General features: G+C 48.4%; 1 protein-coding gene across 1 annotated transcript in view; it reads right to left on the bottom strand.

The window, feature by feature from the left end:
- The window catches only part of LOC311138337 (SLIT-ROBO Rho GTPase-activating protein 2B-like), a gene marked incomplete at its 3' end in the record, with an annotated part of 14,064 nt that extends 13,020 nt beyond the window's left edge, over positions 1 to 1,044 (bottom strand). The window contains exon 1 of the mRNA XM_084173011.1: positions 888 to 1,044. The remainder of the gene's footprint in view (positions 1 to 887) is intronic.
- Positions 1,045 to 20,000: the final 18,956 nt, after the last annotated feature.

Genomic DNA, 20,000 nt, shown 5'->3' with positions numbered 1-20,000 from the left:
TTGGGAAAAAATACCGTCCTCTCCTAGACTCCTCCGTCCTTTCTCCTCTGTGACCCGGAAACCGATAAGTGGTCGAGTGGTTGAGGAGAGTGTCAATTCGTTAGTAGACGAACGGAAGAGTGTTCTCCCCTCCACCTTTTATCAAGGATAGTCATCTGTATCCTACCTGAGTCCTTCAATCAGCTGTTGATTTGTCGGAGGAGAAAAGTATGCACACGTTTAAAACGTTATGCTACTTATCGTTTTATCTATAAAATGTCTGCCACAACTAGCAAAATACATTCTGGCCAATTTACACATATATTTTGGGATTCGTCATATGCCTGGAGAGTCTCATTTCCTACAAGCGCATTTGTTTCCACATTTCCTCTCCTCCTCTCCTCGATTACCTTTGACCTTTTTCAAAATAAATATAATAATTTGGTGGGTGCTTATATTTGTCCTACTTCACAAATGTACAAGTGTGTATTAATACGTCCTGTAGGTGTGAATTGGAAATGTGTTTTTTTGCATATCCCAACTCCCCCTGAGATACCCTTGGAGAGTGGGGTCACAGCCAGGGTCTGCCATTATCAACGGCGACCCTGGAGCAATTAGGGTTAAGTGCCTTGCTCCTGGGCACATCGGCAGTTTTCACCTTGTCGGCTCTGGGATTTCGAACTAGCGACTGTTCAGTTACTGGCCCAATGCTCTCCCAGGGAGGGAGATAACGGCGTGTAAATTGGCAGAGGTGTTTGTTTGTTTTTTGGACAGAGAGAGACAGAGGTGAAAGATAGAGAGTGTGCTGAAATAGCAGTGGGCCGTACCCATGTGTGGCTGTGGTGTGTGTGTTATGGTATGCATTTGTGTTTGACGTGCATGTGCACCTGTGCTCCCGTGTGTGTTACCTTTTTGAAGAGTCTTCCGGAGTCCTCGCTGACCTGGGCGAAGCGCGGTATGATGTTGTTGAGGTAAAGGTCAGATAGCGTAGTGTGGTCTCTGCTCTCCCTCTTCACCTGAGTCAACAACAGGTTCCAACAGTTGACTGGAGACAGCACACTCTGCTCCTTCCTACACAGAGAGAGAGAGAGAGAGAGAGAGACAGAGAGAGAGAGAGAGAGAGAGAGAGAGAGAGAGAGAGAGAGAGAGAGAGAGAGAGAGAGAGAGAGAGAGAGAGAGAGAGAGAGAGAGAGAGTTAAGCAGGGCATAATGCATCAAAAGTCACTCCTCTCAACAAAACCACCAAAGTTAGAAGTAAGGAACAAACAGTAAAATGTTGAAACAAGAGACAGAAAAAGAGGAAGAGAGAGACACTTTATTGAAATATGACTTAAAAGACTAAACACTGAGCCTTACTTAGTTACTTAGTTAGTTAGACTGGTGAGAGCAACATGCCACTCTGCTAGCTGCTACCAGAATAAAAGTATGTCAATGCTACCTCGTATCCCCTGAAGCAACAGAGACCTTGACCTCTAACCCCAAGGCTTAGCAGCAGCAGCAGCAGCAGGCCTAGTTCACACCAGCCACACGTGGTCACACCAACCACACGTGGTTCCACCAACCACACGACACACAGACAGGCATGTAAATTAGTGGCATACCACACACATAAATCCAAGTAAACTCACTCAACCACGCATACACACACCCCAAGACATCCATATCCTCAGCTGCCCTCTTTGGTATTCCTGAGACCCTCCCTCCAGCAGCCCAGAGCTTAGAGACATTCCCACTTTATACAACTATCTGTGTGTGTGTGTGTGTGTGTCAGTGGCTATTCCCCCCCCCCCCCCCTATTTTAATAGCCGTGTCATTCTCTCTCGGACAAGGAGAGTTTCATCAATATATTCGCCTCAATTAACTCTCAATAATTCGCAATGCTAATTATTCATAAAAGAGATATTTGCGCGGTTATCAAAACGTCAAGCCAGGGTAAGCCTACATGAAACACAGACCTTATTTGAAGTAGTTCTAAAATCCCAGATGGAAAAATTAATGGTGAAAAAAACGATTTTATGACTCATACTGTGGTACTCAATGACCTATAATGTCAATTTATATGTAAAACATGTATAATGTCTTCAAAAGGTAGGAGAGAGCCCACTCTGGAAATGTGATGTGTTTGAAGAGTATATTGTTCGAAAGAATGTCTAAAAATAAAATTAGAATTGGGGCTGGTGATGCCGTTACTATGCAACCACCAAGCTGATCACTGCTGGATGCTGACACAATGTTTAGCTAGCTTGTCTGGGCTTGTTGCTGTTAGCTAGCACATTTTTATTAATTTTTTATTTAACCTTTATTTAACCAGGTAAGTCAGTTGAGAACAAGTTCTCATTTATAACTGCGACCTGGCCAAGATAAAGCAAAGCAGTGCGATAAAAACAACAACACAGAGTTACATATGGGGTAAAACAAAACATAACGTCAAAAATACCACAGAAAATATATATACAGTGTGTGCAAATGTAGCAAGTTAGCTAGCACATGGACAAGCGTACTGCAGTAGTCAGACATGACACAAATTACCACCATAGCTGGATCCTTCATTCATTTTTGCACTACACAATAAACTTTTATGAGAACAGTCAGCCCTACCTAACGTTAGCTAGCAAATCAGAGTTTAAACAAGCTAGCTAGCTAAAAGCCAATGCCATGGCAAGCAAGGTAGGAATTAAGCCAGCTAACTAGCCTGTTATGGTAGCGACGACGCTAACCATTTAGCTAGCTAGCTAACGTCAGCAAGCTAAATACATGGCTCTGAGTCTGGCTGGCACTGGCAGGAGTATCGGGTAACGTTAGTTACAGCATGGTGAGGGTGAATTAAATTCTTCAACATCTTGCTAGCTAGCTAGCAACATTAGAGAAGCCAGCTGCAGTCACATATTGGCTACCTAGCAATGACATAATTTCTCATTTCTGGAGGCACCAAGGCCAGCCCAACCTGGGTTGACAATGGAAACAGGGCTTAAAAGGAGTATAATGACACCAATATGTTTCCTATACCATGTACGGTTCATGGATCATAGGGTTTTACAGGAGGCATGTATAGGTCTAAAAAGGGCCTAAAATGGCCACTTTCATAATTATTTTCTAAAATGGTTTGTGTTATAAATGTTAAAGGCATGTTAAACATCTTTCCTCTCAATATAGTTTTTATGTGAGAATTGCCAGAACCATCAGAGATTGTTTAGGGCCATAGTGGTGTGGAATCCCCCAAAATGGAGATTGGACAGCAGGTTGTGTGTGTGTGTGTGTAGAGAGTAGGTCAGGGCACCATGTTTATTTGATTTAGCGTTACAGTCAGGGCACATGAGTAGAAACACAGTGAAACTACACAGACAGGCACGCTATCACACACAAACAAACTCTCTCTATCTTTCTCTTTCGCTCTCTCTTTCGCGCTCTCTCCTGGCTCAGGGATGACACTAACCCAAAATGCAGTGCAGCGTACAATCCTGACCCTGAGACACACACACAGGCACGCACAACCCCATAATGGTCAGGAGAGAAGACACTTGGACGAGACTAGTCGCTTGGAGGGCAAGAGTGTCCAGACAGATTTCACTATTGCCAAGCCTGAAAACACACACACACACACACACACACACGCACACACACACACCCACACACACGCAAACAAACAAAGGATTCAGCCAGGGTATAAATCTCAGCAGGGAGAGGTACTGTAGGACACCACCACTCCACCTGGCCTTCTAGACCAAGGGTTTACAAACATTTTCACTTGGGGCCCCCCTTCCAGCATTGGGGAACAACCCGCGCCCCCTGCATGCGCCACATCTACAGCGCCTTCGGAAAGTATTCATACCCCTTCACTTTTTCCACATTTTGCTACATTACAGCCATATTCTAAACTGTATTACATTATTTTTTTCCCACATCAATCTACACACAATACCCCATAATGACAAAGCGAAAACTGGTTTTTAGAAATGTTTGCAAATTTATTAAAAATGTATTTAAATAAGTATTCAGACCCTTTGCTATGAGACTCGAAATTGAGCTCAGGTGCATCCTGTTTCCATTGATCATCCTTGAGATGTTTCTACAACTTGATTGGAGTCAACCTGTGGTAAATTCAATTGATTGGACATGATTTGGAAAGGCACACACCTGTCTATATAAAGGTCCCACAGTTGACAGTGCATGTCAGAGCAAAAACCAAGCCATGAGGTCGAAGGAATTGTCCGTAGAGCTCCAAGACAGGATTGTGTCGAGGCACAGATCTGGGGAAGGGTACCACAAAATGTATGCAGCATTGAAGGTCCCGAAGAACACAGTGGCCTCCATCATTATTAAATGGAAGAAGTTTGGAACCACCAAGACTCTTCCAAGAGCTGGCTGCCCGGTCAAACTGAGCAATCGGGGGAGAAGGGCCTTGGTCAGGGAGGTGACCAAGAACCCGATGGTCACTCTGACAGAGCTCCAGAGTTCCTCTGTGGCGATGGGAGAACCTTCCAGAAGGACAACCATCTCTGCAGCACTCCACCAATCAGGCTTTTATGGTAGAGTGGCCAGACTGAAGCCACTCCTCAGTAAAAGGCACATGTCAGCCCGCTTGGAGTTTGCCAAAAGACACCTAAAGACTCTCAGACCATGAGAAACAACCTTCTCTGGTCTGATGAAACAAAGATTGAACTCTTTGGCCTGAATGCCAAGCGTCACATCTGGAGGAAACCTGGCACCAGGTGAAGCATGGTGGTGGCAGTATCATGCTGTGGGGATGTTTTTCAGCGGCAGGGACTGGGAGACTAGTCAGGATCGAGGGAAAGATGAACGGAGCAAAGTACAGAGAGATCCTTGATGAAAACCTGCTCCAGAGTGCTCAGGACGTCAGACTGGGGCGAAGGTTCACCTTCAAACAAGACAACGACCCTAAGCACACAGCCAAGACAACGCAAGTCTCTGAATGTCCTTGAGTGGCCCAGCCAGAGCCTGGACTTGAACCCGATCGAACATCTCTGGAGAGACCTGAAAATAGCTGTGCAGCAACGCTCCCCATCCAACCTGACAGACCTTGAGAGGATCTGCAGAGAAGAATGGGAGAAACTCCCCAAATACAGGTGTGCTAAGCTTGTAGCGTCATACCCAAGAAGACTCTTGTGTAGGTTGTAATCGCTGCCAAAGGTGCTTCAACAAAGTACTGAGTAAAGGGTCTGAATACTTATGTAAATCTAATACTCTGTAGCTCAATTGGTAGAGCATGGCGCTTGTAACGCCAGGGTAGTGGGTTCGATCCCCGGGACCACCCATACGAAAAAATTTATGCACACATGACTGTAAGTCGCTTTGGATAAAAGCGTCTGCTAAATGGCATATTATTATATTATATTATTATATTTTCTGGTTTTTTATATATATATAAATTAGCAAACATTTCAAAAAACCTGTTTTTGCTTTGTCATTATGGGGTATTGTGTGTATATTGATGAGGGAAAACTACGATTTAATCCATTAAAAAATAAGGCTGTAATGTAACAACAACAAAGGCACTGTATGTCTATGGGTACAAGTACTGTTCATAAGAGAATATTGCAGGTTTAAAGCTTATTTCCTGCAATTCTACACATTTTGTCATGGGGTGCAAAGAAAATGTTGCAGTTTTAAAGCTAACTTTCTTGCAATTATATCCATTTTGCTATGTCTAATGTGTATTCATGTGATGTTTGAGTGACTAAAAAATTCCAACAATATCTATGGGCTAAAAAAAACTGGTGGGGGGGCAGTGCAAATAGTCCGGGTAGCCATGATCAGCTGTTCAGGAGTCTTATGGCTTGGGGGTAGAAGCTGCTGAGAAGCCTTTTGGACCTAGACTTGGCGCTCCGGTACCGCTTGCCGTGCGGTAGCAGAGAGAACAGTCTATGACTAGGGTGGCTGGAGTCTTTGACAATTTTGAGGGCATTCCTCTGACACCGCCTGGTATAGAGGTCCTGGATGGCAGGAAGCTTGGCCCCAGTGATGTACTGGGCCGTATGCACTACACTCTGTGCTGCCTTGCGGTCGGAGGCCGAGCAGTTGCCATACCAGGCGGTGATGCAACCAGTCAGGATGCTCTCGATGGTGCAGCTGTAGAACTTTATGATGATCTGAGGACCCATGCCAAATCTTTTCAGTCTCCTGAGGGGGAATAGGCTTTGTCGTGCCCTCTTCACGACTGTCTTGGTGTGTTTGGACCATGATAGTTCGTTGGTGATGTGGACACCAAGGAACTTGAAGCTCTCAACCTGTTCCACTACAGCCCCGTCGATGAGAATGGGGGCGTGCTCAGTCCTCTTTTTTTTCCTGTAGTCCACAATCATCTCCTTTGTCTTTGTCACGTTGAGGGAGAGGTTGTTATCCTGGCACCACACGGCCAGGTCTCTGACCTCCTCCCTATAGGCTGTCTCATCATTGTCGGTGATCAGGCCTGCCACTGTTGTGTCGTCGGCAAACTTAATGATGGTGTTGGAGTCATGCCTGGCCATGCAGTCATGGGTGAACAGGGAGTACAGGAGGGGACTGAGCACGCACCCCTGAGGGGCCCCCGTGTTGAGGATCAGTGTGGCAGATGTGTTGTTACCTACACTTACCACCTGGGGGCGGCCCGTCAGGAAGTCCAGGATCCAGTTGCAGAGGGAGGTGTTTAGTCCCAGGATCCTTAGCTTAGTGATGAGCTTTGAGGGCACTATGGTGATGAAAGCTGAGCTGTAGTCAATGAATAGCATTCTCACGTAGGTGTTCCTCTTGTCCAGGTGGGAAAGGGCAGTGTGGAGTGCAATAGAGATTGCATCATCTGTGGATCTGTTGATGCGGTATGCAAATTGGAGTAGGTCTAGGATTTCTGGGATAATGGTGTTGATGTGAGCCATGACCAGCCTTTCAAAGCACTTCATGGCTACAGACGTCAGTGCTACGGGTCGGTAGTCATTTAGGCAGGTTATCTTAGTGTCCTTGGGCACGGGGACTATGGTGGTCTGCTTGAAACATGTTGGTATTACAGACTCAGTCAGGGACATGTTGAAAATGTCGTTGAAGACACTTGCCAGTTGGTCAGCACATGCTCGGAGTACACGTCCTGGTAATCTGTCTGGCCCTGCGGCCTTGTGAATGTTGACCTGCTTAAAAGTTTTACTCACATCGGCTACGGAGAGCGTGATCACATAGTCATCCAGAACAGCTGGTGCTCTCATGCATGCTTCAGTGTTGCTTGCCTCGAAGCGAGCATAGAAGTGGTTTAGCTCGACTATAGGGTGAATGCACCAATTTGTAAGTCGCTCTGGATAAGAGCGTCTGCTAAATGACGTAAATGTGCCCTTGAGCAAGGCACTTAACCCTAATTGCTCCTGTAAGTCGCTCTGGATAAGAGCGTCTGCTAAATGACTAAAATGTAAAATGTAAAAAAATGGTAGGCTTGTGTCACTGGGCAGCTCGCGGCTGTGCTTCCCTTTGTAGTCTGTAATAGTTTTCAAGCCCTGCCACATCCGACGAGCGTCAGAGCCGGTGTAGTACGATTCAATCTTAGTCCTGTATTGACTCTTTGCCTGTTTGATGGTTCGTCGGAGGGCATAGTGGGATTTCTTATAAGTGTCCGGGTTAGAGACCCGCTCCTTGAAAGTGGCAGCTCTTACCTTTAGCTCAGTGCGGATGTTGCCTGTAATCCATGGCTTCTGGTTGGGTATGTACGTACGGTCACTGTGGGAACAACATCATCGATGCAATTATTGATGAAGCCAGTGACTGATGTGGTGTACTCCTCAATGCTATCTGAAGAATCCCGGAACATGTTCCAGTCTGTGCTAGCAAAACAGTCCTGTAGCTTAGCATCTGCGTCATCTGACCACTTTTTTTATTAACCGAGTCACTGGTGCTTCCTGCTTTAGTTTTTGCATATAAACAGGAATCAGGAGGATAGAGTTATGGTCAGATTTGCCAAATGGAGGGCGAGGGAGAGCTTTGTATGCGTCTCTGTGTGTGGAGTAAAGGTGGTCTAGAGTTTTTTTCCCTCTGGTTGCACATTTAACATGCTGGTAGAAATTAGGTAGAACGGATTTGAGTTTCCCTGCATTAAAGTCCCCGGCCACTAGGAGCGCTGCCTCTTAATGCCAGCATTGGTTTGTGATGGTAAATAGACAGCTATGAAAAATATAGATGAAAACTCTCTTGGTAAATAGTATGGTCTACAGCTTATCATAAGATACTCTACCTCAGGCGAGCAAAACCTCAAGACTTCCTTAGTATTTGATTTTGTGCACCAGCTGTTGTTTACAAATATACACAGACCGCCACCCCTTGTCTTACCGGAGTCAGCCGTTCTATCCTGCCGATGTAGCGTATAGCCCGCTAGCTGTATGTTGTCCATGTCGTCGTTCAGCCACTCGGTGAAACATAAGATATTACAGTTTTTAATGTCCCGTTGGTAGGATAACCGTACTCTTAGGTCATCTAATTTATTTTCCAATGATTGAAGATTGGCTAATAGTATTGATGGAACAGGCTGTTTACTCGCTCGCCGTCGGATCCTTACGAGGCACCCCGACCTACATCCACGATATCTCCGTCTCTTCCTCCTGCGAATGACGGGGAATTGGGCCTTGTCGGGTGTCTGTAGGATATCCTTTGCGTCCGACTCGTTCAAGAAAAAATCTTCGTTCAATACGAGGTGAGTAATTGCTGTCTTAATATCCAGAAGCTATGTGTGTGTGTGTGTGTGTGTGTGTGTGTGTGTGTTACGGATTATCCAGCGGAGAAAATAGATTCGGAGTGAATGTAAATGTATGAGTGTTGTCTGTTGTGCCCTAAAGCGCAGCTTTGTTATGTGACACATACGTACATACGCACACACACACACACACACACACACACACACACACACACACACACACACACACACACACACACACACATACACACACACTGCAGGATCATGAGAGTAGAGGATTGACCCTAGCAGACACAAGGTCAGAGAGACAGAGAGTGTCTTTGACCGAGGGGCAGAGAGAGAGAGCGGCGGGGGGGAGGGGGGGGGGGGGGGGGGGGGGGGGTGCAGTCTGATATAGATAGTGACATGCTAGTGATGTATGACCCACTGTGACTGGAGGCTGTGGGAGCACTGAGGGAGTAACTGTGACTGGAGGCTGTGGGCTGTGGGGGAGTCACTGTGACTGGAGGCTGTGGGCTATGGAGGAGTTACCGTGACCTGAGGCTGTGGGCTGTGGGGGAGTTACTGTGACTGGAGGTTTTGGGCTGTGGGGGAGTTACTGTGACTGGAGGCTTTGGGCTGTGGGGGAGTCACTGTGACTGGAGGCTGTGGGGGAGTCACTGTGACTGGAGGCTGTGGGAGCACTGGGGGAGTCACTGTGACTGGAGGCTGTGAGAGCACTGGGGGAGTCACTGTGACTGGATGATGTGGCACTGGGGGAGTCACTGTGACTGGAGTCTGTGGGAGCACTGGGGGAGTCACTGTGCAGGCAAACGTAAATCTGTTTTACCTCGTTTCTACCAGCATGTCACATGTGCAACCAGAGGGAAAACAACTCTAGACCACCTTTCCTCCACACACAGAGACGCACACAAATTTCTCCCTCGCCCTCCATTTGGAAAATCTGACCATAATTATATCCTCCTGATTCCTGCTTACTAGCAAAAACTAAAGCAGGAAGTACCAGTGACTCGCTCATTACGGAAGTGGTCAGATGCCGCGGATGCTACGCTACAGGACTGTTTTGCTAGCACAGACTGGAATTTGTTCCGGGATTCATCCAATGGCATTGAGGAGTATACCACCTCAGTCACCGGCTTCATCAATAAGTGCATCGATGATGTCATCCCCACAGTGACCGTACGTACATATATCCCAACCAAAAGCCATGGATTACAGGCAACATCCGCACCGACCTAAAGGCTAGAGCTGACGCTTTCAAGGAGCGGGACACTAATCCGGACGCTTATAAGAAATCCTGCTATGCCCTCAGATGAACCATCAAACAGGCAAAGCGTCAAAACAGGACTAAGATTGAATCCTACTACACCGGCTCTGACGCTCGTCGGATGTGGCAGGGCTTGCAAACTATTACGGACTACAAAGGGAAACCCAGCCGCGAGCTGCCCAGTGACGCGAGCCTACCAGACGGGCTAAATGCCTTTTATGCTTGCTTCGAGGCAAGCAACACTGAAGAATGCATGAGAGCACCAGCTGTTCCAGACGACTGTGTGATCACACTCTCCGTAGCCGATGTGAGCAAGACCTTTAAACAGGTCAACATTCACAAGGCAGACGGATTACCAGGACCAACTGGCAAGTGTCTTCACTGACATTTTCAACCTCTCCCTGACCGAGTCTGTAATTCCTACATGTTTCAAACAGACCACCATAGTCCCTGTGCCCAAGAAAGCGAAGGTAAACTGCCTAAATGACTACCGCCCGTAGCACTCACGTCGGTAGCCATGAAGTGCTTTGAAAGGCTGGTCATGTCTCACATCAAAACCATCATCCCAGAAACCCTAGACATTTTACATTTTTACATTTAAGTCATTTAGCAGACGCCCTTATCCAGAGCGACTTACAAATGTATGCATTCAACTTAGGATAGCCAGTGGGACAACCACCACTGGGGGAGGGGGGGGGGTGTAGAAGGATTACTGTTATATTCCAGGTATTCCTTAAAGAGGTAGGGTTTCAAGTGTCTCCGGAAGGTGGTCAGTGACTCCGCTGTCCTGGCGTCGTGGGGGAGCTTGTTCCACCATTGGGGTGCCAGAGCAGCAAATAGCTTTGACTGGGCTGAGCGGGAACTGTGCTTCCGTAGAGGTAGGGGGGCTAGCAGGCCAGAGGTGGATGAACGTAGTGCCCTCGTTTGGGTGTAGGATCAGAGCCTGAAGGTAAGGAGGTGCCGTTCCCCTCACAGCTCCGTAGGCAAGCACCATGGTTTTGTAGTAGATGCAAGCTTCAACTGGAAGCCAGTGGAGTGTGCAGAGGAGCGGGGTGACATGAGAGAACTTGGGAAGTTTGAACACCAGACGGGCTGCAGCGTTCTGGATAAGTTGTAGGGGTTTAATGGCACAGGCAGGGAGCCCAGCCAACAGCGAGATGCAGTAATCCAGACGGGAGATGACAAGTGCCTGGATTAGGACCTGTGCCGCTTTCTGTGTAAGGTAGGGTCGTACTCTGCGAATGTTGTAGAGCATGAACCTGCAGGATCGGGTCACCGCTTTGATGTTAGCGGTGTCACGCCAAGGTTCTTTGCACTCTGGGAGGAGGACAATCCTCACCCTCTACCATAAGACATCACATGTTCACACCCACACACACACACACCAATGTGTTGTGCTTGGCTGGACTGCCTGGATGTTTCCTCTAGTTAAAGTCTTCCTCCAGTGTTTCATACATTCCTGCAGCATTAGAGAGACATGGAGGGGGCAGGACTGAAGATGAGAGAAGTAAGCTGGGGTCCATTTCTCCTCCACATTCTGCTCCTCTAGTGTTGTTGCCTCTGTGCTACAGATACACAGAAACACACAGAGCAGCAGTCTCCATGGAATCACCACACACACAAACACACACACACAAAACCGGAAAAAATGTGAGATTCCAGCGTGGCACCAGAGCTGAGCTGCAGCAGTGGAGCTGTTAAAGACCCAGATGTTAGAGAGAGAGGGGGGGGGGGGGGAGATAGGGGGGAGAGAGAGAGAGGGGTGGGGAGAGAAAGAGAGAGAGATATTTTTTATGTTTATTTATTTTCCCTTTTGTACTTTAACTATTTGCACATCGTTACAACACTGTATATATACATAATAAGGAGCTGATCGTGGACTACAGGAAAAGGAGGGCCGGACACATCCCCATTCACAACGACGGGGCTGTAGTGGAGTGGGTCGAGAGTTTCAAGTTCCACCAATAAACTATCATGGTCCAAAGACCCCAAGACAGTTGTGAAGAGGGCACGACAACACCTTTTCCCCCTCAGGAGACTGAAAATATTTGGCATGGGTCCCCAGATCCTCAAAAAGTTCTACAGCTCCACCATCGAGAGCATCCTGACCGGTTGCATCACCGCCTGGTATGGCAACTGCTCGACATCCGACTTTAAGGCGCTACAGAGGGTAGTGCGTACGGCCCAGTACATCACTGGGGCCAAGCTTCCTGCCATCCAGGACATATATACTAGGCGGTGTCAGAGGAAGGCCCAAAAAATGGTCAAAGACTCCAGTCACCCAAGTCATTGACTGTTCTCTCTGCTACCACACGGCAAGCAGAGAGAACCTCGACTAACCTGCACCCCTGCACATTGACTCGGTACCGGTACCCCCTGTACATAGCCTCGTTATTGTTATTTTATTGTGTTACTTTTTATTTGATTTTTTACTTTAGTTTATTTAGTAAATATTTTCTTAACTCTATTTCTTGAACTGCATTGTTGGCTAAGGGCTCGTAAGTAAGCATTTCACGGTAAAGTCTACACCTGTTGTATTCGGCGTATGTGACAAATAAAAATTGATTTTATTTTATTTAATATGACATTTGAAATGTCTTTATTATTTTTGGAGTGTAATGTTTACTGTTCATTTTTTACTGTTTATTTCACTTTTGTTTATTATCTATATCACTTGCTTTGGCAATGTAAACATATGTTTCCAATGCCAATAAAGACCCTTGAATTTAAATTGAAAGGGGGGGAGAGAGTGAGAGGGGAGGGGGGAGAGAGGGGGGAAGAGAGAAAGAGAGGGGGAAGAGAGAGAGGGGGGGGAGATAGAGAGAGAACAGGAGCAAATGTCAAATTGGCTTTCTACCAAATTACCGTACGACAGACCACCTATTCACCCTGCACACCCTAATTGACAAACAAACCAAAACAAAGGCAAAGTCTTCTCATGCTTTGTTGATTTCAAAAATGCTTTTGACTCAATTTGGCATGAGGGTCTGCTATACAAATTGATGGAAAGTGGTGTTGGGGGAAAATACAAATTCCATCTAGACACCTTTGCCCTAGAGCACACAAAACCGATACATACCTCTGCCTAAACATCAGCGCCACAGGTAACTTCCACAAAGCTGTGAACGATCTGAGAGGCAAGAAGGGCCTTCTATACCATCAAACGGAACATAAAATGTGACATACCAATTAGGATCTGGCTAAAAATAATCAGTTATAGAACCCATTGCCCTTTATGGTTGTGAGGTCGGGGGTCCGCTCACCAAACAAGAATTCACAAAATAGGACAAACACCAAATTGAGACTCCGCATGCAGAATTCTGCAAAAATATCCTCTGTGTACAACGTAAAACACCAAATAATGCATGCGGAGCAGAATTAGGCCGATACCCGCTAATTATCAAAATCCAGAAAAGAGCCACTAAATTCTACAGCCACCTAAAAGGAAGCGATCCCCAAACCTTCCATAACAAAGCCATCACCTACAGAGAGATTAACCTGGAGAAGAGTCCCCTAAGGAAGCTGGTCCTGGGGCTCTGTTCACAAACACAAACAGACCCCACAGAGCCCCAGGACAGCAACACAATTAGACTCAACCAAATCATGAGAAACAAAAAGATAATTACTTGACACATTGGAAAGAATTAACAAAAAAACAGAGCAAACTAGAATGCTATTTGGCCCTAAACAGAGAGTACACAGTAGCAGAATACCTGACCACTGTGACTGACCCAAACTTAAGGAAAGCTTTGACTATGTACAGACTCAGTGAGTATAGCCTTGCTATTGAGAAAGGGTGCCGTAGGCAGACCTCTGTCAGGGTGTCAAACGTGCAGTGGTAGGACGGAGTCAGGCGCAGGACACAGAACTGAGTAAATGACGTACTTTACTCAGAAAAACAAACACTAATTTCCACACAGGGAAAAACACACAAGCTCACAAAAGCGTATGACACAACACAACGAACAAACACGCACAAAACCATGTGGGAACCAAAGGGTTAAATAGGGAAATAATCATCATACAATGGGAACCAGGTGCGTACAAACAAAAATAATTTTGTGTTTACTTATGTTATCTTTGCATTGCAGTGCTAGCTGTGCCACTAGAGATCCTGGTTCGTATCCAGGCTCTGTCGTAGCCGGCCGCGACCGGGAGACCCATGGGCGGCGCACAATTGGCCCAGCGTCGTCCAGGGTAGGGAAGGAAATGGCCGGCAGGGTTGTGGGTTCGTTTCCCATGGGGGGCCAGTATGATTATTATAATTTTTTTAATAATGTATGCACTCACTAACTGTAAGTCGCTCTGGATAAGAGCGTCTGCTAAATGACTAAAATGTAAAAAAAATGTAAACAAGACAAAACTAATGGAAAACAGAATCGTAGATCGGTGGCAGCTAGAAAGCCGGCGACGACGACCGCCGATAGCCGCCCGCACAGGGAGAGGCACCAACTTCGGCGGAAGTTGTGACAGTACCCCCCCCTTGACGCGTGGCTCCAGCAGCGCGCCGACTCTGGCCTCGGGGACTATCCGGAGGACGAGGCACAGGACGATCCGGGTGGAGACGGTAAAATTCCTGCAGTAAGGAAGGGTCCAGGATGTCCTCCACCGGCACCCAGCATCTCTCCTCCGGACCGTACCCCTCCCACTCCACGAGGTACTGAAGGCCCCTCGCCCGACATCTTGAGTCCATGATGGCTCGTATAGTATACGCCGGGGCCCCCTCGATGTCCAGAGGGGGCGGAGGAACCTCCCGCACCTCAGACTGCTGGAGCGGACCTGCTACCACCGGCCTGAGGAGAGACACATGGAACGAGGGGTTAATACGGTAATCAGGGGGGAGCTATAACATACCTCGTTCAGTCTCCTCAGGACTTTAAATGGCCCCACAAACTGCGGACCCAGCTTCCGGCAGGGCAGGCGAAGGGGCAGGTTTCGGGTTATACCGGCTGATAACCTAGTACACACTGAAACGGAGACATGTTAGTGGAGGAGTGGCGAAGGGAGTTTTGGGCCATCTCTGCCCAGGGGATGAAAGCCGCCCACTCCCCCGGCCGGTCCTGGCAATAGGACCGCAGAAACCTGCCCACATCCTGGTTAACTCTCTCCACCTGCCCATTACTCTTGGGGTGAAAACCTGAGGTCAGGCTGACTGAGACCCCCAGACGTTCCATGAACGCCCTCCAGACCCTCGATGTGAACTGGGGACCCCAATCAGACACTATATCCTCAGGCACCCCGTAGTGCCGGAAGACGTGGGTAAACAGAGCCTCCGCAGTCTGTAGGGCCGTAGGGAGACCGGGCAAAGGAAGGAGACGGCAGGACTTAGAAAACCGATCCACAACGACCAGGATCGTGGTGTTACCTTGTGACGGAGGAAGATCCGTCACGAAGTCCACCGATAGGTGTGACCACGGCCGTTGTGGAACGGGTAGGGGTTGTAATTTCCCTCTGGGTAGTTGTCTAGGTGCCTTGCACTGGGCGCACACCGAGCAGGAGGAAATATAAACCCTCACGTCCTTAGCTAAAGTGGGCCACCAGTACTTCCCACTAAGACAGCGCACTGTCCGACCGATGCCAGGATGATCAGAGGAGGGTGACGTGTGGGCCCAACAGATCAATCGATCGCGGACAACAACCGGAACGTACAGACGCCCAACTGGACACTGGGTGGGAGTGGGCTCCGTACGTAATGCCCGCTCGATGTCCGCGTCAACCTCCCATACCACCGGTGCCACCAGGCAAGAAGTCGGCAGTATGGGAGTGGGATCCATGGACCGCTCCTCTGTGTCATACATCCGGGACAGTGCGTCTGCCTTGGCGTTCTGGGAACCTGGTCTGTACGATAGGGTGAAAACAAAACGGGTGAAAAACATGGCCCACCTTGCCTGGCGAGGGTTCAGTCTCCTAGCCGCCCGGATGTACTCCAGATTGCGGTGGTCAGTCCAAATGAGGAAAGGGTGTTTAGCCCCCTCAAGCCAATTCCTCCACGCCTTCAGAGTCCTGACAACAGCTAACAGCTCCCGGTCCCCCACATCATAGTTTCGCTCCGCCGGGCTGAGCTTCTTAGAAAAGAAAGCACAGGGGTGGAGATTTGGTGGCGTACCTGAGCGCTGAGACAGCACAGCGCCTATCCCATCCTCGGACACGTCCACCTCTACTATGAATGCCAAGGAGGGATCAGGATGAGCCAGCATGGGAACCGAGGTAAACAGAGCCTTGAGGTGACCAAAAGCCCTGTCCGCCCCAGCTGACCACTGCAGTCGCACCAGTCCCCCCTTAAGCAAGGAGTTAATGGGAGCCACTACCTGACCAAAGCCCTGGATAAACCTCCAGTAGTAGTTGGCAAACCCTAAGAACCGCTGCACCTCCTTTACCGTGGTTAGAGTCGGCCAATTACGCATGGCTGAAATGCGGTCATTTTCCATCTCCACCCCTGACGCGGACAGGCGGTACCCTAGGAAGGAGACGGACTGTTGGAAGAACAGACATTTCTCAGCCTTGATGTACAGGTCATGGTCCAACAGTCGACCAAGCACCTTGCGCACCAGGGACACATGCTCGGCGCGTGTAGCGGAGTATATTAGAATGTCATCTATATACACCACTACACCCTGCCCGTGCAGGTCCCTGAAAATCTTGTCTACGAAGGATTGGAAGACTGATGGAGCATTCATCAACCCGTACGGCATGACGAGGTACTCATAGTGCCCAGAGGTGGTACTAAATGCTGTCTTCCACTCATCCCCCTCCCGGATACGCACCAGGTTGTAAGCGCTCCTGAGATCCAATTTGGTGAAGAAGCGCGCCCCATGCAATGACTCTGTCACACTGGCTATGAGAGGCAGTGGGTAACTGTACTTCACAGTGATCTGATTTAGCCCACGATAGTCAATGCACGGGCGTAAACCTCCATCCTTCTTCACAAAAAAAGAAACTTGAGGAGGCAGGTGAAGTGGAAGGCCGAATGTATCCCTGTCCCAGAGATTCGGAGACATATGTTTCCATAGCCGCCGTCTCCTCCTGAGACAAAGGATACACGTGACTCTTGGGAAGTGCTGCACCTACCTGGAGATTTATCGCACAATCCCCCTGTCGATGGGGTGGTAGTTGAGTCGCCTTCTTTTTACAGAAGGCGAGAGCCAAATCGGCATATTCGGGGGGAATGTGCGTAGTGGAGACCTGGTTTGGACTCTCCACCGTAGTTGCACCTATGGAAACACCTACACACGTCCCTGAGCACTGACGTGACCATCCCTTGAGAGCCCTCTGTTGCCACGAAATAGTGGGGTCATGAGAGGACAACCAGGGAAGCCCCAACACCACAGGAAACGCAGGAGAATCGATCAGGAAGAGACTAATTCTCTCCTCATGACCCTCCTGCGTTTTCATCCATAGTGGAGCTGTGACCTCCCTAATCAGGCCCGACCCTAAAGGACGACTATCTAAGGTATGTACAGGGAAGGGCACATCAACAGGAACAATAGGGATCCCTAATCTACGTGCAAATGACCTGTCAATAAAGTTCCCAGCTGCGCCTGAATCGACTAGCGCCTTATGCTGGGAATGTGGGGAAAACTCATGAAATTCTATACAAACATACATGTGCGCAACAGGGAGCTCTGGGTAAGTCAGGTGCCTACTCACCTGGGATGATCCACCAGTGCCCTGCCTGCTGCCTCGACTCCCTGGGGAACCTCCCCAGCACCGACCAGCAGTGTGCCCTCTGCGGCCACACTTGGTGCAGGAACCGGCCCCCTTCCGGTCACCCTAGGAGCAGCACCTCCGAGCTCCATAGGGGTAGGGTCGGAGGTGCTGGGGGATGGAAGGGACAGACCCTGATCCAGACGTCCGTGGATGGCCAAAATGTTATCCAGCCATATAGATAGATCCACCAGCTGGTCAAGGGTAAGGGTGGTGTCCCTGCATGCCAGCTCCCAACGAATGTCCTCACGTAGACTACACTGGTAATGGTCGATCAGGGCCCTCTCATTCCATCCCGCACTGGCCACCAAGGTCCGGAAGCGGCGGGTGAAATCCTCATAGCGAACCAACGCTGCGTCTATTCTTCCCCATTCGGCATTGGCCCACTCAAGCGCTCTCCCAGACAGACAGGAGATGAGGGCGGACACGCTCTCGTATCCCGAGGGAGCAGGGTGGATGGTCGCCAGGTAGAGCTCCACCTGGAGCAGGAACCCCTGGCACCTGGCAGCCGTCCCCTTATATGCCCTCGGTAGCGAGAGCTGAATCCCACTGGGTCCAGGTGACGGAGGGGTGGACATCGGTGTGGGTTGACCTGAAGTTGCTGGGGTTGTGGGAAAACCCCCTCTCTCCCATCGCTCCATGGTCTGCAACACACGATCCATCGCAGTGCCCAGATTCTGGAGCATCGTCGCATGCTGCTTGATGCGCTCCTCCACGGGTACCGGAGGACTGGCTACACCATATTAGGTGCGTGTTTCTGTCAGGGTGTCAAATGTGCAGCGGTAGGACAGAGTCAGGCGCAGGACACAGAACTGAGTACACAACGTACTTTACTCGGAAAAACAAACACTAATTTCCACGCAGGGAAAAACACACCAGCTCACAAAAGCGTATGACACAACACAACGAACAAACACGCACAAAACCATGTGGGAACCAGAGGGTTAAATAGGGAAATAATCATCATACAATGGGAACCAGGTGTGTAGAAACAAGACAAAACAAATGGAAAACAGAAACGTAGATTGGTGGCAGCTAGAAAGCCGGCGACGACGACCGCCGATAGCTGCTCGCACAAGGTGAGGCACCAACTTCGGCGGAAGTCGTGACAACCTGGCTCTCAAGAGAACACAGGCTATGTGCACACTGCCCACAAAATGAGGTGGAAACTAAGTTGCACTTCCTAACCTTCTGCCAAATGTATGACCATATTAGAGACACATATTCCCCTCAGATTACAGAGATTCACAAAGACTTAGAAAACAAACCCAATTTTGATAAACTCCCTTATCTACTGGGTGAAATACCACAGTGTGCAATCACAACCCATATTTATGTTTATTTATTTTCCCATTTGTACTTTAACTATTTGCACATTGTTACTACACTGTATATATACATAATATTACATTTTAAATATCTTTATTCTTTTAGAACTTCTGAGTGAAATGTTTACTGTTAATATTTATTGTTTATTTAACTTTTGTTTACTATCTACTTCACTTGCTTTGGCAATGTTAACATACGTTTCCCATGCCAATAAAGCCCTTAAATTGAAATTGAATTGAGAGAGAGAGAGAGAGAGAGAGGGGGGGGGGGGGGGGTAGAGATGAAAAGGGGAGGACAGAGAGGTTAGTAAGTAGTAGTATTCTCTTCTCTCCTCCTCCTCCCTCCCTCCCCTCCACCCACCAGAGGAGAAAATCCCCCCAAGCATGGATCAAAGAGAGAGGCTGTCTGCAGGAGACGTCATCTCTCATGGGGTATGGTTGAGTCTGGAAGTCCACACGCACACAGGATATTGATCACACACACCGTGGCAATCATATGTGTGTGTGTGTGTGTGTGTGTGTGTGTGTGTGTGTGTCTGTATGAGTTTGTGTGTGTGTGTTTCCACAGGAAAAGTCCCCCTGCATGTCCAGTAGATTATCTATTTCAGGGAGAGCCTGACTGACTGGAACATGGCTTGATGAACAGAGAGAAAAAAGAGGAAGTGAAAGGAAAAATGTCAAAGAGAAAGAAAGGAGGAAAGCAGAAACGAGAGGAGAGGAGAGGAGAGGAGAGGAGAGGAGAGGAGAGGAGAGGAGAGGAGAGGAGAGGAGAGGAGAGGAGAGGAGAGGAGAGGAGAGGAGAGGAGAGGAGAGGAGAGGAGAGGAGAGGAGAGAGAGAAGAGAAGAGAAGAGAAGAGAAGAGAAGAGAAGAGAAGAGAAGAGAAGAGAAGAGAAGAGAAGAGAAGAGAAGAGAAGAGAAGAGAAGAGAGGAGAGGAGAGGAGAGGAGAGGAGGAGAGAAGAGATGAGAAGAGGAGGAGAGGAAAGGAGGAGAGAAGAGGAGGAGAGGAGACGAGACGACGAGAAGACGAGAAGACGAGAAGAGAGGAGAGGAGAAGAAAGGAG

Source organism: Coregonus lavaretus (assembly GCF_964263955.1).
Source record: "Coregonus lavaretus genome assembly, chromosome: 12".
In the NCBI taxonomy this organism is placed as follows: domain Eukaryota; kingdom Metazoa; phylum Chordata; class Actinopteri; order Salmoniformes; family Salmonidae; genus Coregonus; species Coregonus lavaretus.
The sequence above is the reverse complement of the archived record's forward strand: the minus strand, read 5'-3'. Positions and strand labels throughout refer to the sequence as shown.